This window comes from Rhinolophus hipposideros, assembly GCF_964194185.1.
Source record: "Rhinolophus hipposideros genome assembly, chromosome: 1".
Lineage (NCBI taxonomy): Eukaryota > Metazoa > Chordata > Mammalia > Chiroptera > Rhinolophidae > Rhinolophus > Rhinolophus hipposideros.
In genome coordinates, this window is record NC_138047.1 from 91,282,887 (window position 1) to 91,303,980 (window position 21,094).

Genomic DNA, 21,094 nt, shown 5'->3' on the forward strand with positions numbered 1-21,094 from the left:
CTTAGCACCCTGTAATCTCCTTGTGAACAAGTTGGAGGCCTGCCTAAAGAAAAATGATGGACCTCAAGTCTCTCCATAGTTCCAGCTGATAGCCAGCCAACCACCAAACGAGTTAGCCATGTTATCTGAACCACTCGCCACTCAACTGACTGGAAACACATGCGCAAACCCAGGTGACAACAGAGAATTACTGACACCAGCAAAACCACGGGTTAACCTCTAGACTTATGAGGAAAAAAAAAAATATGGCTATTGTATTAAACTACTGAGTTTTGGAGTGATTTGTACACAGCAAAGACTAATCAATAACTCTAACATGTAGCTTATAAATTTCTAGAAATTTGGGAATAAAAGACTGGATCTAACAAATAGGGATTTAGGAACTTTTTTTTTCTTTTTTAAGATGACAGATCAACTGAATTATAGCTCAGAAAATGATTGCTCGAACCCCAAAATATGCAGACAGTGAAGCCTTGGGCAATCTAAAGGGGAGAACATAGAAGTCTGCATTATCAAGGCTCTTATGCATAATCAAGAGCAATAATCAAGCATTGTTATTTGCATGTAAGACAAATAATTTTTGCCCAGTAAAGTGACTTTACATATCTTGAATCTCCTTCCTTAGTGATTTGCTATGTTTGTTTGTATATGGTAATTTTTGTTAACTACTTTTAAATATTCAGATATTCTCATGGTACTTGAAGATATTCCCATGGTAGTTGAAAAACTAAAATTAAACCATCCAGCAAATGGCCTGAGAAATTAATCACCACATAATAATTCATGGAAACATTTATAGTTTTTATATATTAATTTATAGACTCACACCATAGATTTATCGATATAAAATTCTATTACTTGATGTCAATGTACTAATAGACAATTTGTGTATCTTTTTGGCTAATGATGAAGAAAGGCACATTATCTACATTATCCATCTGTAGATTATACTATAATTTAAATGTCCGTTTTACACATATATTGGGGAGTGCAAAAAAATATATACAAGTGGACACTTTGGTCAATGTTGCTCAATCAGTATAGTTCGCCAAAGTGTCTGGATGCTGATGGTAACCACTTTGAGCACCTCTTGTAATTGCAGAAATCAAGTGTGACTTGTATTCATCTTTTGTTATTGGTATATATTGCGTATTATAATTTTCATACAATGTTTTTCCTTTCTCAAAATGTGTATACAATTTTTTAGCACCTCTGTATATAAATATATATTTTTACTCAGTTTGTGTAGAGATAAACTGCTTTTCTGGATTAAAATATTTGAAGGGATTTTAGGTATAAATATATAGTTCTCTTAAAGTAAAAGAAAGCAAATTAAGTATCAGTGAATATATATATGTATATATATACATATATGTATACATATATGTATATATATGTATGTATATATGTATATATATAAATATATACATATATACATACATATATATACATATACATATATACATATAAAGCACTTCTAGTATTCAGGACTGTATTATGGCGGTAAAGGCTTAGAGGAAATAATAACTTTAAAAATGCAAAGTTATGGGTATTCTCCTTAAGAAGTATTTTGGCTATCTCCCTATAATAACATTAATTTTATTGTCTATCACAGTTTCTGAGTTTCTGGAATTCAGAAAGGGCTCAGGTGGGTGATTCAGGCTGAATCCCCCATGTAATTGCATTTAGGTAATGCCCATAGCAGAAACAATAGGGGGCTGGAGTATCTGTAACTCACCAGGCAACCTTTCCTCTCTGTTTCTCTTTATCATCATGTAGCCTAAAAGCTTCTTCATGTGGTGTCTCCTCATGGGTTGTTTGATCTTCCTCATGGGAGCCACAAGGTAAGGGTTTGTTATATAACAGCTTATGACTCCAAAGTCTGCATCTGATCAAAGGAGGCAGTAACTCCATTACTATTCAATATGTAGCCTCTGAAGTCATGCGGTGTTCATTCTACCACATTTCATTGGTTACAAGGAGATGATAGATCCACTCATATTTAAGGGGAGAAGAGTTACCTTCTTTCTATTGTAGAAACGACGGTCACAATATAGAAAAGCATGTTAATGAAAGTTATTGTTGTGGCCTGTCCTGTAAAATATTTTCACAGTAAACAGTGAAAATAGTCCCAATATTATAAATAGATAGGTGTTTCTCTCTGTACAACTGAAGTAGGACATGCTTCTCCCAAGAGTATATTGAATATTATCAATACTTCAAGACCTTATACACTTCTTTCAAATAAATACTTATTTTTGGATTATAATTTTATCACTTATTTGAGAGGCTGCAGGTGGACAGTTAACTAAATTAAATCTATATACTGGCAACAGCAAATCATAAAGCTGGTCAAAAAATGTTTTTGAACATATTGAAACAAGAAAACTAGATACAAGGTAGACTGTAGATTGTTTATTGAAATAATTACATAAAAGTGAAAATATGTATGCATTTTCCTCATTTCACTTAATTTATAAAAGATTCTACTTTCACGGTGGATCTTATAATTAATTGCCTTGGGTATCTGAACTAACACTTATTTTAAACAATCCTGAAAAATACTTCAATATGTTAGTCATTTTATGGAGTTTAAAATATGTGGAAAATGGGAACAGATTAAAGATGACAAATGTAGCATTATTTTGCAGTTTTCTCTTTTCCAGTTTTTTAGCAACTCATAAATGCTGCCAATTACAGCATTTCCCGTGAAGCAGTAAAACTGAAATGTGCCTTCAAAGGAAATGGAAAATGTACCATCCTAATATTTTGCTCAGGAAAGATACTATTAATGTCATATATGGGAAACTGTTTACTATTTTCAAAAAATACACATATAAATGTAAATATGTGGCTTGATTATGAAGATATTTATTAATAGCTTAATACTAATATCTTAGCACTGTTATTTCTTATCACTGAATATAAGTGAAAAGTTTATTGTGAAATGTTACAAATTATTTATGACTTGAAATCTCAATCAAATAATAAAATAATGCATTTAAACAAGTCTTCACCTAACTCTATTTGAATATTTTAATGTTACCAAAGTAGAAGGGGAACGAGGGCTGGCATTTTTGTTTGTATTAGTCACTGATGCACCAAGCACCTAGAGTTATGTCCACCCTACAGAAAACTGCTGTAGTAGGTGTTTTGGGTAACAACGTCACATTCCTTTGACCAATCTCTGATTTCAGTTTAGGTATGTCCAACAGTGAATCCAACTGATTCACCTTGACTATCAGTAACAATCTCAAGCACATCTGTGAGTTTTTCCATATATGCCCCAAGACATTTCCCAAGGCTTCTTGAGTTCTAGATCCTGGTAAAATTTCAGCTCATAAGTGTGGGGGACAACTCTCAAATTGTAAATGATGGAAGGTCTTAGATAATGTTCCAGGTTTCCATCTTTCAATTGGATGCTTTGGGATGCATACAGTATATTTCTCAATAAAGTACACTAACAGCAAAGCATATGGAACAGCCTTCCAAATAAATGACTTCACCCAAGTCCTTGTCTTCGGTAATGAGTTTTGTGTGTGTAGGGGGGGACGGGGTTAGGAAAAGAGAGGCGTAACTAAAACTATACAGCTATGTATACACAATACATATACATAGCTGTATAGTTTTATTTTTAAAACAAATTTTTAAAACATTTTTTTTTTTTTTTGCTTTATTTTTAAAACAAACTTCTGGCAAGTCAGTTACTTAAATTACACACCCTTCATTTTTGGAATGCACACATCTAGTCAAAGTGGGGATCTTCAAATTCACATAAAGAGAGAGTTGCATGAAATGCATACTCTAATAGCTACAATAAAACACAGTTTCAGATAAATGCTTCTCTTTGCCCTTTTAGTAAATAAAGATGTTTGAAAGAAGAACGGCCTGGGGGATTTGCAGTTTGTTTTTCTCCAGTTATTTGGCAAATGATATTATAGAAATCAACTACCTAGCCCTTGAATATAAATCAATGATCTGGTGTCTAGTGGTCAATGGAAGTATAATGCTATGTCCAGTTTCACCTTTTAATAAATGTGCTAATTTTTCCATCAATTATAGCAAATATTAATTGAACTCATCCTTTTTCAGGCACCGAGATGTATAGGACACACCTACCTGGTGGTCAATTGCTTTGGCCTTTGGGTACTCCATCCCTTGGGAAGCTCAGAGAAGCATAAGAGATGTGACTCAGGATAAACTACCTGGAGAAAGAAAGAGAGAAGCATTGATCCTCAGTTTCTCATGGCTCCTTGATCATAGTCAGCCCCCAGGGCATCACACATACAAGTTGCCTACACTGAGATCTAAGTCATTTTCTGCTGGGCTCTGTCCCTGAAGCACACAAAAAGTCCTAGGGCTAAAGGAAGTAAGTCATGTTTCAGACTGAGGTGAAATATTTCAATATATACCAACATGAATGTGGTTATAGCACCAATGACTAGAAGACAGGGCGATGTTGTGAGTATTCAAAGTAGTACATAAGCAATAATTGAGACACACATCACAACATCTGTATGTCTTGTCTTTGTTGCTGCATAAGTTATTTCTTTGGATAGTGTGAGTATGTTTCAAGTATATTTTTGTTCTTCGTGACACCTTGAAATCATTTTTCTTTTTTGCACAAACATTGGATTGTAAACCCGACATATGTAAGATCAAATAATGTGTTATCTACTGCATCTTCATTAGGTAAATTGTATGCACTTGATATAATTTTGTTTCTGATGGAAAATAATGGATATTTAAATTCCATACTTTTACCTCAAAAGTGAATGACAATATTTATAAAAAGGCTGACAATACCCTAATTACCAATATTGTGATGATCATACCATTTTTCCTTGGATTTCTTATACTTAAGAGACCAAGAAGACGTTTAAATTTTTCAAATAGCTGTCATGACCAACCCGACTAACTTGAGCATTGAGGAGCTTTTTAGGAACACTGTTGAAAAATGCATAGTTGCATAGTTTTACAAAGTTGAATATATATATATATATATATATATATATCTATATATATATATATAGATATATATATACACACACACATATATCTATATATTTTTTTTTAAAGAAACAAACTTTAAATTAATTATTTCATTTCTACATTATTTCCACTCAATAATGACCCATTTATCTAGGTAACTATTAAAGGTAATCTAATTGTCTTTCTTGAATGCTGCATAGTCTGTTAGCTTCGTTCATTTTCATCTCCTTCTGTATCATCCCTAGTCTCAAACAAGTCTTTATGAAATTTTGCTATTAATAATTGTATATATTTAATAAAAATGGTATTTATGGCAGTTTCAACTGCTATAGTTTTCCTTCAAAAGGAGATTTTCTTCGTAAATTGAGTGTCTTTGAGTATTCTGTGAATGCTTGATATTACCAAGATAAGAGAGGCAAAGTTCAGTCTAGTTTAATAAATATTTGTTGAGTATCTCTTGCCACTCAAACATTGAGTTAATTTATATAGCAATTAGTCAACATATCTCATCTATCTCATCAACATACACTCAGTATGTTCATAAAAGTAATCAGGTTATTTTTCTTCATTAATTTTCTCTGCCCTGTTAAACTAGTAATTTCATGAAGATATAAAAGCTAATGTTAACGCAGAGAACCTTTAAAATGTACTGGTTATTGTAGTTATTGAATAATTGCACAGCAATGAAGCTTTGTTTTAATTTTATTTATCTTTATAACTGATGTAGTCCCCTCACTAAAGACCAGAATATCTTTCTAAGCATGACTAATGTGATTATTAACTGAAATTAGTACAGAACAATAAGGGGAAAATAATTATTCCTGTCTTCCTAAGTAACCTCCAAGTTCTATATAGTAGACTGTGCCCCATTTAAGGAAATTTTCATTAAGAAATGTTTAAGTGAAAACCTCCATTCTGCTTCTTCTTTTTCTCCTGTAATTTATCCTATAAGAAAAAAATAAAATAAAGGGGTGTGTGTGCATGTGTGTGTGTGTGTGTGTGTGTGTGGCGGGGGGAATGGGACTGAATGTGAAAAACTTCAGCATATTCTAAAAAATTTTTCTAGCTTAAGGAGTTGAATTTTAGGTCAAAATTAAGAAACTAGTCTACAACTTTTCAAATAATAGTGATGGCTTAGTGAAAAAGAAAAATGAATAAAAGTCTTTAAACTTGATTTTTGCAGCTCACAGGAGACCTAGTGAAAACTGAATAGACTCAGAGAGGAAAAATAAATATATACAGATATATAAGTATAAGTGACAAAGAGAAAATTCATCTATAAAACCCATAGGAGAGATAGCCAGTAATAGTCCTCAGAGCTAACCTGGGTGCTTGACTGAAATGCATCACACTTTCTAGGTGTGACCATGTGATGGAGTTTTTTGTCAATGGGCAATACAATATATAAGTGAACCTGATAGGCAACACTGTCCCGTAAAAATTTTCCTTCCAGAATTCTGGCCCTCTTTTTCCATCTGTTGACTGAATGAAGAGGACAGTAAGCTCATTTTGGCAGGGAAACACATTCGGAGGGGAATGAACTTAAACCTGTGTAGGGCAGCGTCCCAGCCCTCTTGATACCCCTTCCTCCTGCCCGCATTAGATGGTGTATTAAATAGTACTATCTGGCCTTCTCTAATAAAGTCATGCTTAGATTTCAGTCTGATAGAACATATATGGTATGGAGACCATATATCTTTGAAAATTTCCCTAAAGCCCTGAATTACAAATTCCTATAGCCCCAAACAGTCATCTTTTATCCAACTCCCATAGAAAATCTGTAGAAAGATTGGACAACAAGGTGGATAACAGGACAACTATGCCCATACAAATTTATTCCTACTATCCCTCTTTTAATAAGATAGGACTGAAACCAATGGCAAATATGAAGAAAAGCATGCCTAAGTAATTCGTTGCCTGGAGGTGCTAAGTACAGAATGTCATACACAATCACTTAGGAAAGTCAAAAGATGATCTGTTAGGTGGTTTTTAAATTTGGATGAGCAATACAGATACTCTATCATTTGGCCTTGGTCTTTTGGACTCTAAGAGAATGAACTTCGTTTCTAAAAGGATGTTTGATTAAACTCAGCAGGAAGTGTTCCCTGTCATAGGAGACTACTTTGGCTGAGACAATCTTTTGAGGCCTCTGGTTTTTGGAGGTTCAGACCAATGAATGTTGGTTACAGCAGAAGCTGGGTCAATAGGTGGTAATAACATAGCAGATTTGCCGAACTTAAAAATGAGAAGTACTAAAATATAAATCATATCATACCATAAAATTTAAAATCCCTGAAGTCTCATCAGAAGATGCTTACCTTCAGTTTTCAAATTAACAAAGGGCAACGATATCAAGAGAATTAACTCAAGCTTACCTCAATTAAATTAACTCAACCTTAAAGCCAGAAGATCTTTTGAGAGAGTCTAGCATTATGCTATGTAACAAATGACATAAATTAAGAATTAAAAGATATCATTACTAAATCATAATTTAAAAACTGAAACAAAGTGTAATGTGTTGTAGCAAATTGAAATATTTATTTGATATTGCTTAATGTAAATGTGTTAGAAGCCAGGTTTATATCTTTCCTAGGCTTGTATTTTTAAATGCCATCTTCTTTGTATTAAGAGCTCATAAAACCCATGCGCTATAAATTTAGAAAACCACATTGAACTAACAGAGCCAAAGGACAGAGAATTAATTTTGCAAGTAAAATTGGTGTTCAATAAATAAATTCTGTTGGTGAAAACAAGTAATTTATGGGATATATGCACATAAAAACACCTTATGCTATAATTTAATTTCAAAGAACAATGTAAGGTAACATCCACAACAGGTACATTTTACTATTTAGTATTGCATAAAATATAAGAAGTGTGAAGATCTGAAATCTAAAGACAAAGTGTGAAGATCTGAAAATGAAGATAAAACAGGGAAGACATAGCGTAATTTTGGACAGTAAAAATGTCATATTTCCAAGAGTCATTCCTTATTCAATTGCAAAATCTGACCATGACTGTGATCATTTATCATGTAAACTTTCGTATCAATCACTGTATTTATATTATATAATTATAATTTCTACTGAAGTAGAGAAATTGACACTTACACTTATAGCTACAAAGGTATTCAACAGTATTGCTATTTTAAAATAAGGTTTTAGTTTTTTATAAGAACAAACAAAATTATTACATCTTTTCTATGCTATGATACTTATCAAATGAGGAATTTTTTTTTTTAATTAATTTTATTGGGGTGACAATTGTTAGTAAATTTACATAGATTTCAGGTGTACAATTCTGTATTACATCGTCTATAAATCCCATTGTGTGTTCACCACCCAGAGTCAGTTCTCCTTCCATCACCATATATTTGATCCCCTTTACCCTCATCACCCACCCCCCACCCCCTTACCCTCTGGTAACCACTAAATTATTGTCTGTGTCTATGAGTTTTTGTTTCTCATTTGTTTGTCTTGTTCTTTTTGGTTTATATACCACATATCAGTGAAATCATAGGGTTCTCTGCTTTTTCTGTCTGACTTGTTTCACTTAGCATTATTCTCTCGAGATCCATCCATGTTGTCACAAATGTTCCTATATCGTCTTTCCTTAACGCCGAATAGTATTCCATTGTGTATATGTACCACAACTTCTTTATCCATTCATCTATCGAAGGACATTTTGGTTGTTTCCATGTCTTGGCCACCGTAAACAAAGCTGCAATGAACATTGGCGTACACGTGTCTCTATAGAGAAATGCTTTTATATTTTTGGGGTAGATACCCAGGAGAGCGATTGCTGGGTCATATGGTAATTCTATTCGTAATTTCTTGAGGAACCTCCACACTGCCTTCCATAGTGGCTGCACCAGTCTGCATTCCCACCAACAGTGTATGAGAGTTCCTTTTTCTCCACAGCCTCTCCAACACTTGTTACTATTTGTTTTGTTGATGAAAGCCATTCTGACTGGGGTGAGGTGATATCTCATTGTGGTTTTCATTTGCATTTCTCTGATGATTAGCGATGTTGAGCATTTTTTCATATGTTTATTTGCCATTTGTATATCCTCTTTGGAGAAATGTCTCTTCAGGTCCTCTGTCCATTTTTCAATTGGGTTGTTTGTTTTTTTGTTGTTGAGTTTCATGAGTTCCTTGTATATTTTGGATATTAGCCCCTTATCAGAGGAACTGTTTGCGAAAATCTTCTCCCATTCAGTTGGTTGTCTCATTATTTTGTCAATAGTTTCTTTTGCTGTGCAGAAGCTTTTCAGTTTCATATAATCCCATTTGTTTATTTTAGTTTTTACTTCCATTGCCTTTGGAGTCAAATTCATAAAATGCTCTTTGAACCCAAGGTCCATAAGTTTAGTACCTATGTTTTCTTCAATGCAGTTTATTGTGTCAGGTCTTATGCTTAAGTCTTTGATCCATTTTGAATTAATTTTGGTACATGGTGACAGATAGCAGTCCAGTTTCATTCTTTTGCACGTAGCTATCCAATTCTGCCAGCACCATTTATTAAAGAGACTGTCTTTCTTCCATTGTATGTTTTTAGCTTCTTTGTCAAAAATTATCTGTCCATATTTATGTGGTTTTATTTCTGGGTTCTCAATTCTATTCCATTGGTCTATGTGTCTGTTTTTCTGCCAATACCAAGCTGTTTTGATTATTGTAGCCCTGTAGTACAAGGAAAAATCAGGGAGTGTGATACCTCCAGTATTGTTCTTTTTTTTTTAATATTGCTTTGGCTATTCGGGGTCTTTTGTGGTTCCAAACAAATCTGATGATTTTTTGTTCTATTTCTTTAAAAAATGCCGTTGGGATTTTAATGGGGATTGCATTAAATCTGTATATGGCTTTGGGTAATATGGCCATTTTAACTATGTTGATTCTTCCAATCCATGAGCACGGAATGTCTTTCCATTTCTTTGTGTCTTCTTCAATTTCTTTCAAAAATATCTTATAGTTTTCAGCATATAAATCCTTCACATCCTTGGTTAAGTTTATTCCTAGGTATTTTATTCTTTTTGCTGCAATTGCAAAAGGAATTGTTTTTTCTATCTCTTTTTCTGAGATTTCATTGTTGGTATATAGGAAAGCAATGGACTTTTGTACGTTGATTTTGTAGCCAGCAACTTTACTATATTCATTGATTGTTTCTAATAGCTTTTTGGTGGAGTCTTTAGGGTTTTCTATATATAGCATCATGTCATCTGCAAAGAGTGACAATTTAACTTCTTCATTCCCAATTTGGATGCCTTTTATTTCTTTCTCTTGCCTGATAGCTCTGGCGAGGACTTCCAACACTATGTTGAAAAGCAGAGGTGATAGGGGACAACCTTGTCGTGTTCCTGAACGTAGAGCAAAGGGCTTCAGCTTTTCACCATTAATTATGAGGTTAGCTGAGGGCTTGTCGTATATGGCCTTTATTATGTTGAGGTATTTTCCTTCTATACCAATTTTAGTAAGTGTTTTAATCATAAATGGATGTTGTATCTTATCAAATGCTTTTTCTGCATCAATTGATAGAATCATATGATTTTTGTCCTTTATTTTGTTTATGTGATGTATCACATTGATGGATTTGCGAATGTTGAACCATCCTTGTGCCCCGGGGATGAACCCCACCTGGTCGTGATGAATAATCTTTTTAATGCATTGTTGTATTTGATTTGCTAGAATTTTGTTTAGGATTTTAGCATCTGTATTCATCAGAGATATAGGTCTGTAGTTTTCTTTTTTTGTGTTGTCCTTACCAGGTTTTGGTATCAGGGTAATGTTGGCCTCATAAAACGAGTTAGGGAGTACTGACTCTTCTTCAATTTTTTGGAAGAGTTTGAGCAGGATTGGTATTAGATCCCAAATGAGGAAATTTTAATGACAGAAATTAAAAAATAAATCACATTATGTTTTAATTTTATTTTTGCAAGATTTGCAGTAAAAAAAATATTGCAACAAAAGAGTTGCATATTCATTATGATGATAGACTTGACAGTGAATAGTTTATCCAATCACATTGTAATAAAAGTGTGAAAAACCCACACAATGGACCCAAAGGTACAAAGTCTACTTATAAAACTAAGAAAAATTATACATATGTATATATATATATATATATATATATATATATATATATATGTGTGTGTGTGTGTGTGTGTATATACGTTTATATATGTGTGTGTGCATACACACACACATATTTGTGTATATATATATATATATATATATATATATATATATATATATATATATATTGCTTTCTTATTACCCATAAGCCAGCTACATTTTTCTTTTTAAAGGTCAATCAATGACAGCATGAACTTTTTCTTTTCCAATACTGAAAAGCAGCAATAAATTGCTTTCACTACACATGGTGGAACTGTATACTCTTGGATAAGTTTTAATTCCTAAAATCACAGTAAGTGACCTTCTTTATAATATCACAATTGTTTGTCTAGTTTCAAAGATAGTCTTGTGACAATATCCTCAGTTTCACAATTCTGATATTTCTTGTCAAGTTGTCAGTCACAAAGTGAATTTACATTAAAGCAGATTTTTCTTCAAGAACCTGGAGTTAAAAGTTCAAATACAATCTAAAGTAATAGAGGGGTCTATAAAATCTCAGTTGTGTCAAACAGATCTTTTTTTTTTTTTTTTTGATTTGAGATATGTAAACACTTCAGGAAACTGAATAGAACAAATATATACCTGATACATATAAACTTGACCAAATAGAATTTGCAATATTCTATTCCAATGGGCACATTCATTCTTCTTATTCCTTGGTCACATCATATATCCTTTTAAATAACATGTGGTGAATGCAATTTGTAAGACTGATTCTATCAAATCAGCACCGACTATCTGGAAATGCTGCAAAGGAAATTGCACACTACGTAGGTCAGAGTTGATAAAGAGTTTACAAAGATAATTTAGCTTTATTTATTGGTAGATGTATTGTCCTCAAAATAAAAGATTGTGAGCCAGAATCCCAGCTAATCTTCTGTAAGCTAATTTCACCTAAGGTGAAATTGTTTTTGAATGATTTTGATCAGGTCCTTTAAAATGTACCCCAGTGATTGTTAGATATTATCGTGCATTAGAATTGCTTATGGAACTTTGGTTACAAAATACATCCTTGAGTCCCAAAACTAAATTAATGTATTTAAGACACTGAGGTTGGAAGAGAAACATAAAGTTTTGAAACAAACAAATAAACAAATGCCAGTGTTGATTCTTCTTTCACCAAAATGCTAAAATTGTTCATTAAAAATAATAATATAATCAGTATTATGTTTAAACCATTTATTCATCTTCCTTCATATGCTCTGGAAACAACTGAAATCAGTAATAATTTTTCTTGACTCAGTTTTATAATAAGACTTTTCAATGTATTAGGAAACTGGTTTTCAGTTTGCTCCTAAATTCAATCTGATCCTGGTTATGAGAAGGCCTCAGAGAGAGAAGCAGAGGAAATAACATGGGCTTTTGAGACAGATTAACTTGGTTCTTAAATCTGGATTCATCTAATTTAAGCTATATGAAATTTGGCAAATTACTCAACTTCTCTGAGACTCAGTTTCCTCAAGATGATAATATTTATTGGGTATAGTTGTTATGGTAACTAAAGGAGATTATATATAAATTAGTTAACACAATAACTGCAACTAATTGCCCCTACTAGTTTATTTATGATTTTTCTGCCATTGGAAGTAGAACCAATCATGCATCCCATTCTTAATATAAAAGCAATCTAACCACAAAATTGTTTACTTCTTCCCTACTAAATATCCATTTAGCTTGCCGCACCACTCTGTATAGGAATGTTACATTTTTAGCCTTTTAGTAAGAACTTCCTTAGGGAGCCTATCTAAATTTGCACCCCACCACCTCCTTCTCTCTTTTCCATAAATCATTTTACTCATATTTCTATCACTATGTAACATTCTAAATATCTTACTTATTTTCTGTATTTAGTAACTCTCTTCTGTTTAGAATGTAATTCCATAAGAGCAGACGATTTTTGTCTATATCTATCACTGCTGTATTTGCAGGTCCTAAAAAGATGCTTGCATATAATTATTCAATGATATTATTCAATGATATCTAAAGAATAAAAATTGACAACGAAGAACCACAGTATTTCACAAACTGAAGTCGGCTTGAAGTCTTAAAAACTATTGTTCACAATGATAGGGCAAGAATATTTTATAAACAAGTGCTTTTTTAAACTTTATTTTTATGCTCACAACTCATCTGGACATCTTCTTAAAAATGAAGATTCTCATTCAACAGGCCATGGGTGGCACTTGAGATTCTGCACTTCTATGAAATCCAACTGGTGCCTGTAGTGTTGGTCTTCAGACCTCATGCTGAGTAACATAATTAAAAATTATTGCAGATTTCCCAAAGTCACAGAAATCTTTAAAGATAATTATGTAAGAATATGCAAGTCAATTAAAGACTGTTTTGCTATCTTTCAAAAACATGTGTAGCTTTTCTTAGAGTTATAATTTGGATTTTGTATGGATAAATGCCCTGTTACTTACTGAAAATTTCCAGACACTAAGGAAATCAATGAAGGGAAGAACGTGCTGCTAGTCATTGCTGCTTAGATAAGTCTTCAACTGCTGGGGCTCTGCATGCGACATCTGGCTTCCCATCAATTAGGCTCCGGCAGACAAAGGTGTTGTCAAGTTGATTTCCTCTAGCCATAGTTCACCCTTCCTGTAGGCATCTCAATCAGTTCCCTAAGATATGTAACTTTAAAGATTGAGAAACTTACCAAATGAGAGAAAGGATAGAGGGTATCCCCAGGCTTCTAAACTCAAAAGGAAGAAAAGGAAGGGGCAAAATGAATTTCAGAATTTGTTGCTATTATGTATGTGATTCAGTTTGGGCAACATATGGAAATGTTTTGTTGGCAATTAGGAAACTTTAGTTCAAACGTGACTGACAATAAGTTGTAAGGAAGGATGTTAATAGACTTTGTGACAAGTTTCAAATTATTAGTATTTTAAACTCACATTTAATCAAAATGGAAATATATATGCATAAATTTAAAAACATGTTGAATTATTTAGTTTAGAAGAAAGACGAGTAGACTATGACTATTTTTATCACATTTTTGACATCCTATGGCTAAAAGCAGTAAGTAAATGGGTCTTTTGAGGAACCATTGATTTTTCAGGTAGATGAAAGATCCAATGATAATTAAGTCTGATTTTTTTTCTCTTTAACATTGATAGCCTTCAATATTGATGTGTTTTACGTAAGGTGTTCACAGCAATACACATGACTTTTATGTGTTCTTTTCCCTCATCTAGCAGCATCTTTAAGCCTGCACGAAAAGCGCATATCCTTCTTTTTAAAAATTTATCTATGAAAAGTCATAGACACAGACAATAGTTTAGTGGTTACCAGAGGGTAAAGAGGGAGGGAGGTGGTAGATGAGGGTAAAGGGAATCGAGTATACGGTGATGAAAGGAGAACTGACTCTGGATGGTAAACACACAATGGTATTTATAGATAATGTAATACAGAATTGTACACCTGAAATCTATGTAACTTTATTCACAATTGTCACCCCAATAAACTTTAATTAAAAAAAAATTCTCTGGTATATTCCATAGATTTCCCTAAGAAGTATCTAGCATGATCTCAATAATGACTTCATGTTTTTGGAACTAAATTGCTTCTAGGGAAAGGAAGCTTATGTTTTCTACCTGCTGACTATGTGGAAGAGGCATAGGAAAATAATAGGAGAAAAATTTAATATTGTACTTAATAACACTATAGGTTATGTATATTTTATTTGTATTATCGCTTATATAACTGACATTTTTTAAACTTCATTTTTCAATTACAGTTGACATACAACATTACATAAGTTTCGGGTATACGAGGTGCATATGGGTTTCCCCCAATCCCGTAAAACTATAGGAAGTAAATACTTTTAATGTCTACATGAATAATACCTGTATCTTTCACTCCTAATGGACACTTGACTTGGGATAAATTATTGCTTCTGAAAGGGCCAGATGAATTTCCATAGATGCCAACTCACTTTGAATAGTCTCTTACTCTCTTTATTGTATTCAGTAACAAACACAAGGGTCTGCATTTAGCTCTTAAAACTACTGCACTCATGAACTTGATATTTCCTCTTCTCGGAATGTTCTTTACTTCCTTCATTGACAATTTAATTCCTATTCCTCATTCTTATTCGTCTCGATTCAAGCATTACTTCCTGAAGGAATCTTCTATGTCTTGCCTAATTAATTACACTATGACCTCCTTTAGACAATTCAACCAAGTGGCCACTTTACAACTGTTTGCATGAATATTGGATGAATGTATGCCATGTCCAGGAGACTATAAGAGTCACTGAGTCAGACTTATGTCTGCTTTTGCTTACTACTGCACCCCTATCACAGAGTCTGGCATGTAAGGAACATCAACACACTCGTGAAGAAATTAATTGTTTTCTGTTAGCACATTGTATATTCATTGCATATAGCACTGAACAGTTTATTACTATTTGCATTATACTTATTTTATAATTATTTTCCACTTGTTTTGTTTTGTCCTCCTTTTTTTTATTTCAGCTTCTTTGAAGACTAAATTTTCTGTACATTTCCTCACGGAGCCATGTAGGTTCATGATACAAATTTGTAAAACTTTAATGCACAAAAGTAGCTTTTATTTTTAAATAATTTAGTGCCTATGTATTTTATGTAAATTTTCTAAAGAAATCTAATGACATATATATAATTAATCACAAATAAAAGCATGTCTACTTAACTTCAAATCTTTAATTATTTAAGATAATGTATGAATAACTATCCTTTGTTAATGCAATATAATTAATTTTGCATTGTAATATGACATAAAATGAAATTATTTTGAATTAGAAGGTGATAAAACAATGAAAAGATGAGGAATGATTTCTTTGGGTCTTATAAAATTAAAACTAATTAAGGAGTTGAACTTAACTATGTAGAATGTATTAAAACAACTGATTCAAAATGTCTGCTCCACAGTAATTCATACAAACAGAAATCTGGTTTTGACAAGCAGCCGAACAATAGCAAGGAAAATAAAATTGTTAACAATTATAGTATTTTACGTTGGACTGTTAGATATTTGAATACATTAAGTGATTATTTTTTTTTAAAGGTGCTGATGGTCACAGAAGAACCCAGAAGTTGCAGTTAAAAACTGGCTCCTTAAAATGGTCTAAGATTGTCTCTGAGACTTAAAAGTAGTAAGAGCAGAGAGTTGAAGTAAATTTTTAGAATTCTCTGGCCACGATAGCTTTTGAATCAGCATATTATTCTAAAAATTATCTCCTCTTCCCATTTAATTTAGATATTTAGTCTATTCATTTATTTTTATTTTGCTAGGGGAAATTTGCCCAATACAATGAGGTTATTTGTCCATAGACTTACTTGATGCAGACTTAAAAATGTCTGTGAAATAAGAAGAGTTGTGTCTTCAGACATGTTCTTATTCTGAAGGACCTGGCCCGAGTGCATTTCCTTTGTTTTTTTATCTTGGGTGTGGGTACGCAGATATGACTGCAATCTTCCCAAAGGTTCAAACCAAGAATGGGATAACTATGAGAGCATAAGCTCTGTCCTCTCCGTTTGCCTCCTTGACTTCTCCCAATTCTATAAGAGGGGAGAAGGATTGTCTTTCCCTCCTTTCTTTTATCTTGCCCTGGGTAAGTTAGTTGGATGCTCATTAAGACACAGACTGGCTGGCATTTTGACAATGTTAATTTTATTCATTTGGGAGTCAAATCTAAACATTTACCTTCTGCTTTATTCCTATTAAAATGTCCTAGTAAAACCACTGTGCCCAGAGGCAGATGATTCCCTCGAAGTACTAGACGTAATCTTCCTGAAGAGAAGGTTTTGTCTTGGTCATTGATTTAAAAGTCTTCTTGATCACCTAAGTAAAGCAGAGACTTCTGGTGCTAGCATAAATCCCTTTCTCTTACTGGGCATACTTATTCATTCCTCACACCCCAGGCACGGCCATGTGATTAGCTTAGGTCAATTGGTATAGACAAAAGTGATGTGTGTCTCTCCCAGGGAAACTATTTATTAGTTGTATAAGACCAGTGTTCTTCATTTTCATTCAGCAGTCATGGAGAGAGGCTGGTGTTGAGATGGTGAAGTTACAATATTAACAATGGGTTGGTGCATCATTACACACAGGACAGTTGCCTGGAAAATTTGTATAAGAGAAAAGTAAACTTTTGTAGTGTTAAGCCACAAAGATTTGGAGATTTGTTGTTGTTGATTTTACACGATAATCATAGCATATCCTGTCATCACAAGAGTCTGAAATAGTTCTTGACACATATAAGCATGTGTCACTTTTCCACTGCTGCAAGTGGCCCCAAACGTGGTGGCCTAAAACAACACTAATTTATTAGCTCACAGTCTATGAGTCAGAAGTTCAGCATGATATGACTAACTTTTCTGCTTAGCATATTACAATGGTGAAATCAAGGCATTGATCAGTCTGCGTTCTCAACTGGAAGCTCTAGGAGAAAATTCACTGAAAACTCATTTCTGTTGAAGGAATTTGGTTTCTTGTGGTTGCTGTACTGAGGCCTTTACTTCTTTGTTGATGGTCTGTCAGAGTCACTCTCAGCTCCAAAAATTCACTACATGTGGCCCCTTCCATCTTCACATCCGCAAGGGTGAATTGAATATTTCTTATATTTTGGATCTCTGAATTAATCCTTTTCTCTGGCCTAGGTGCAGATTTAAAGGTCCCATGTGAGGAGGTCAGGCCCACCTGAATAATCTCTCCTTTAATATTAAATCAAGGTCAACTAATTACTAAACTTGATTACATCTAAAGTATCCCTTTTGCCATATAATGTAAAGTAATCATAGGAGTTATATCTCATCATACTTATAGTTCTATAACACTGCAGGGAATGATGCGATTATATAAGAGAGAGGGTCTTTGAGGGTAATCTTAGAATCTTGCCTACAAAGTACTTGGGGATTTGTGTTCTTGTTGTTGGAGAACAAAATAAATGAATAATCAGAGAACATGAGTATAAGCATGTATAAAGTAATCAACAGGGAAACACGCACACAGATACACAACACACACATAAGCACATATACACATACACATATTAAAGTGTCATTAAAATGACTACTGGAAAACAATTTTGTACTAAGTAATATTGCATATAAACTCCTACTCACAGATATTTACGGTTAATTTGAGGACTTAAACTATTACATTTTGTAGAACAATCGTTTGTCTGATATCCTGCTCTGCAAAAATATCAGAACAGCATACAAGATTTTCCAAAACTGCATACAAGTTCCAAGGTAGTTTTCCCTATTAATAAATCAGATCATATATAAAATTCACTTGTAGAGGTCCTTCTGAAACCCCATGTAGGACTCAAACCCTGTGAAGTTATATCATAGTAGTACTTTGAGCAATTAATCTTAAAACTAACTCATCACACTTGTTTAGCATGACTGAATCATCTGATCACCACTTTATTCTTAAACCTCAACTCACAGTATTTATTGGATAACTTGTGTTTTAATTTTTGTAAAGCTTTGACTTGTCCTCTTTCCTAACTTCCATAATATTAACTCTTCTATTGTTAACTTCTCATATTATACTGCAATTTCTTCAAAAGCACAGTTTTTAAAAATCTCTAATTGATTACACGTATTTATAAGGCAAGTGAAATTTTCCCCTTCTAGTTTCCCAGAAGCCAACATTATCATTAACAAATAGGAAGGATTCTTCAGAGATTTGCTTTTTTTGGGATAATTGAACAAGATGGTAGACAAACCAAATTTCATGAATCAAGATAATTAGTAAGAAAAATGGTACATAAATTGTTATGGAATGACATGCAGAAAACCTGTAGTAGAAAACCTGTATAGGTTAAAGAGAAGAAAGATTGTAGGGCGTGTAAACCATAGAGAAAAACATTATTTTTTAAAAAAAGTCATCCATTTGAAAAAGCTCCTGGTGCCCAGATATGAAAAAATTAAAGGAACAAATAAAGAATGTAACATTAAATTGTAACACAAAGCATAAAAGAAATATACATGAGTCCATATTGATATAAATCATCAATATGGGAGAAGGGATAAATCTTTATAGAGTATTTTTAATGATATACACACAAATTTTTCCCCTCCTGGGAGGTGGCGTTAAATTCCATCCTTCCTCAGTATGAACTGGACTTAAGGACTTGCTTTCAAAGAATATACTATGCAAAGGAAAAACACATTATATTGACTTTGTAGTAGAAAACCTAGGATACCCTACTGTAACCAAGTAATCAAGGTTAACTTTTCCAGGGTAAGTCATATTGCTATCATATACTCCTGACATAGTGTGGTGAGAGAGCACTTCACCTCTGAATTTCTTCTTCCCCACCTATAATGACAGCCTAATTACGAGAAATTGGAGGACATTCTTCAAAGTAAATGACCAGAGTTTTCAAAATTTTCCAAGGTCACAGAACACACAGAAAGACTGATGAACTGTTATGGATAGGAGGGAGAACAAGGAAACATGAAAATTTAACGGAATGTGAGATCTTAGAAAGGACATTATTAAGGACATTATTAAGAAAAAGGACATATTTAAGAACATAAAAGGACATTATTAAGAAAACTGGTAAAACCTGAATGAAGTCTGTGGTTTAGTTAATGCTGATGAACCAGTTATTAGTTTTGAAAAATGTATAATTGTTACGTAAGATATAAACATAGGGCAAAATTGTTGAAGCATATGTGAAACTCTATCTGCAACTTTTCTGTAATTCTACAATTATTCAAAAATAAAAAGTTTAAAAATTTAGCAAAATTACATATATATGTAATATATATAATATGTATTGCATATATATATATACACACATATATATATATATATATATATATATATATATATATATGTATGTATGTATATCCCCATCTAAGTCAGTAAATTTCTATCCAAAACACTAATTATAAAGGTCTTTAGTTAACGTTATTAATTCTGAAAAGTAAATTACTTAGATGGTAAATAAGTATGACTTTGAAACCTACTGGAAACAGATTACTGGTAATCATATAGATTATGGCATTTTCTTAAAGATTACTTACTCAAAATATCCCTTCAATAAATGAAATGAACACACATGTACACACATATACATATCCACAGAGTTAAATCAACATAACATAAGAGTAAGAGCAGTGCCTCTGACATCAACTCACTGGAATATAATCTAAATTACCCATAGCATCAGTGCTCATCAGCAAGGTACTTCTCTAAGCCCCCAGGCTCAATAACTACTAAATAAAAATAAAATTTCTTTCTTACATTACAATATTATTCTAAGATATAATGGGATGGATATTACATATAAAGTGCTTAATATTGGCACATAGCAAACACTTGTTCAATGGTTAGCTATTAATACAATTATTTTTGGTATTAATATGGGTCTACCATAAAAATGTAGTTTTCCATTTCGTTTTAGAATAAGAGTGGGAATTAATACGCATTGAGCAACTACTAAGTGCCAAGTATTCTGCTAAGCCAATTCTCTTTTAATCCTTTTCACATACATATAAATTGGTATATCACCATTATATGCATGAGAAAACAGTGGCTTAAGCAGTATAAGTAGCTTACACAAATTTAGAACAGTATCATGGAAAGGAGCAGGATGTTTAATTTGGCCTGATTAACTCCAAAATCTGTGTTTATTATAACAAATTCCTTTCACTGGCAATTTTCATCATATGGGTTCAAGGTAATTAGGTTAAATGAAAACTAAAATCAGAACTATGACTGGCATATGGAATACCTTTTTAATAAAAGTCCATTTTTTAAAATTCATATCTGCTAATATACCCCAAGGAGAAAGAATCAAATTATTTTTATATTAAACTATATCCCTGTCTGATGAAATCAACTTTCAGCTCCATAAATTTGTCTCAGAAATTTTAAATATTTTTCACTGTCTTCTTAGTCTTGTTTCTTGTATTACAAAATAGCTTTAGCTTTTTATCATTTACTAAATTCTGTCCCTTTTAAAA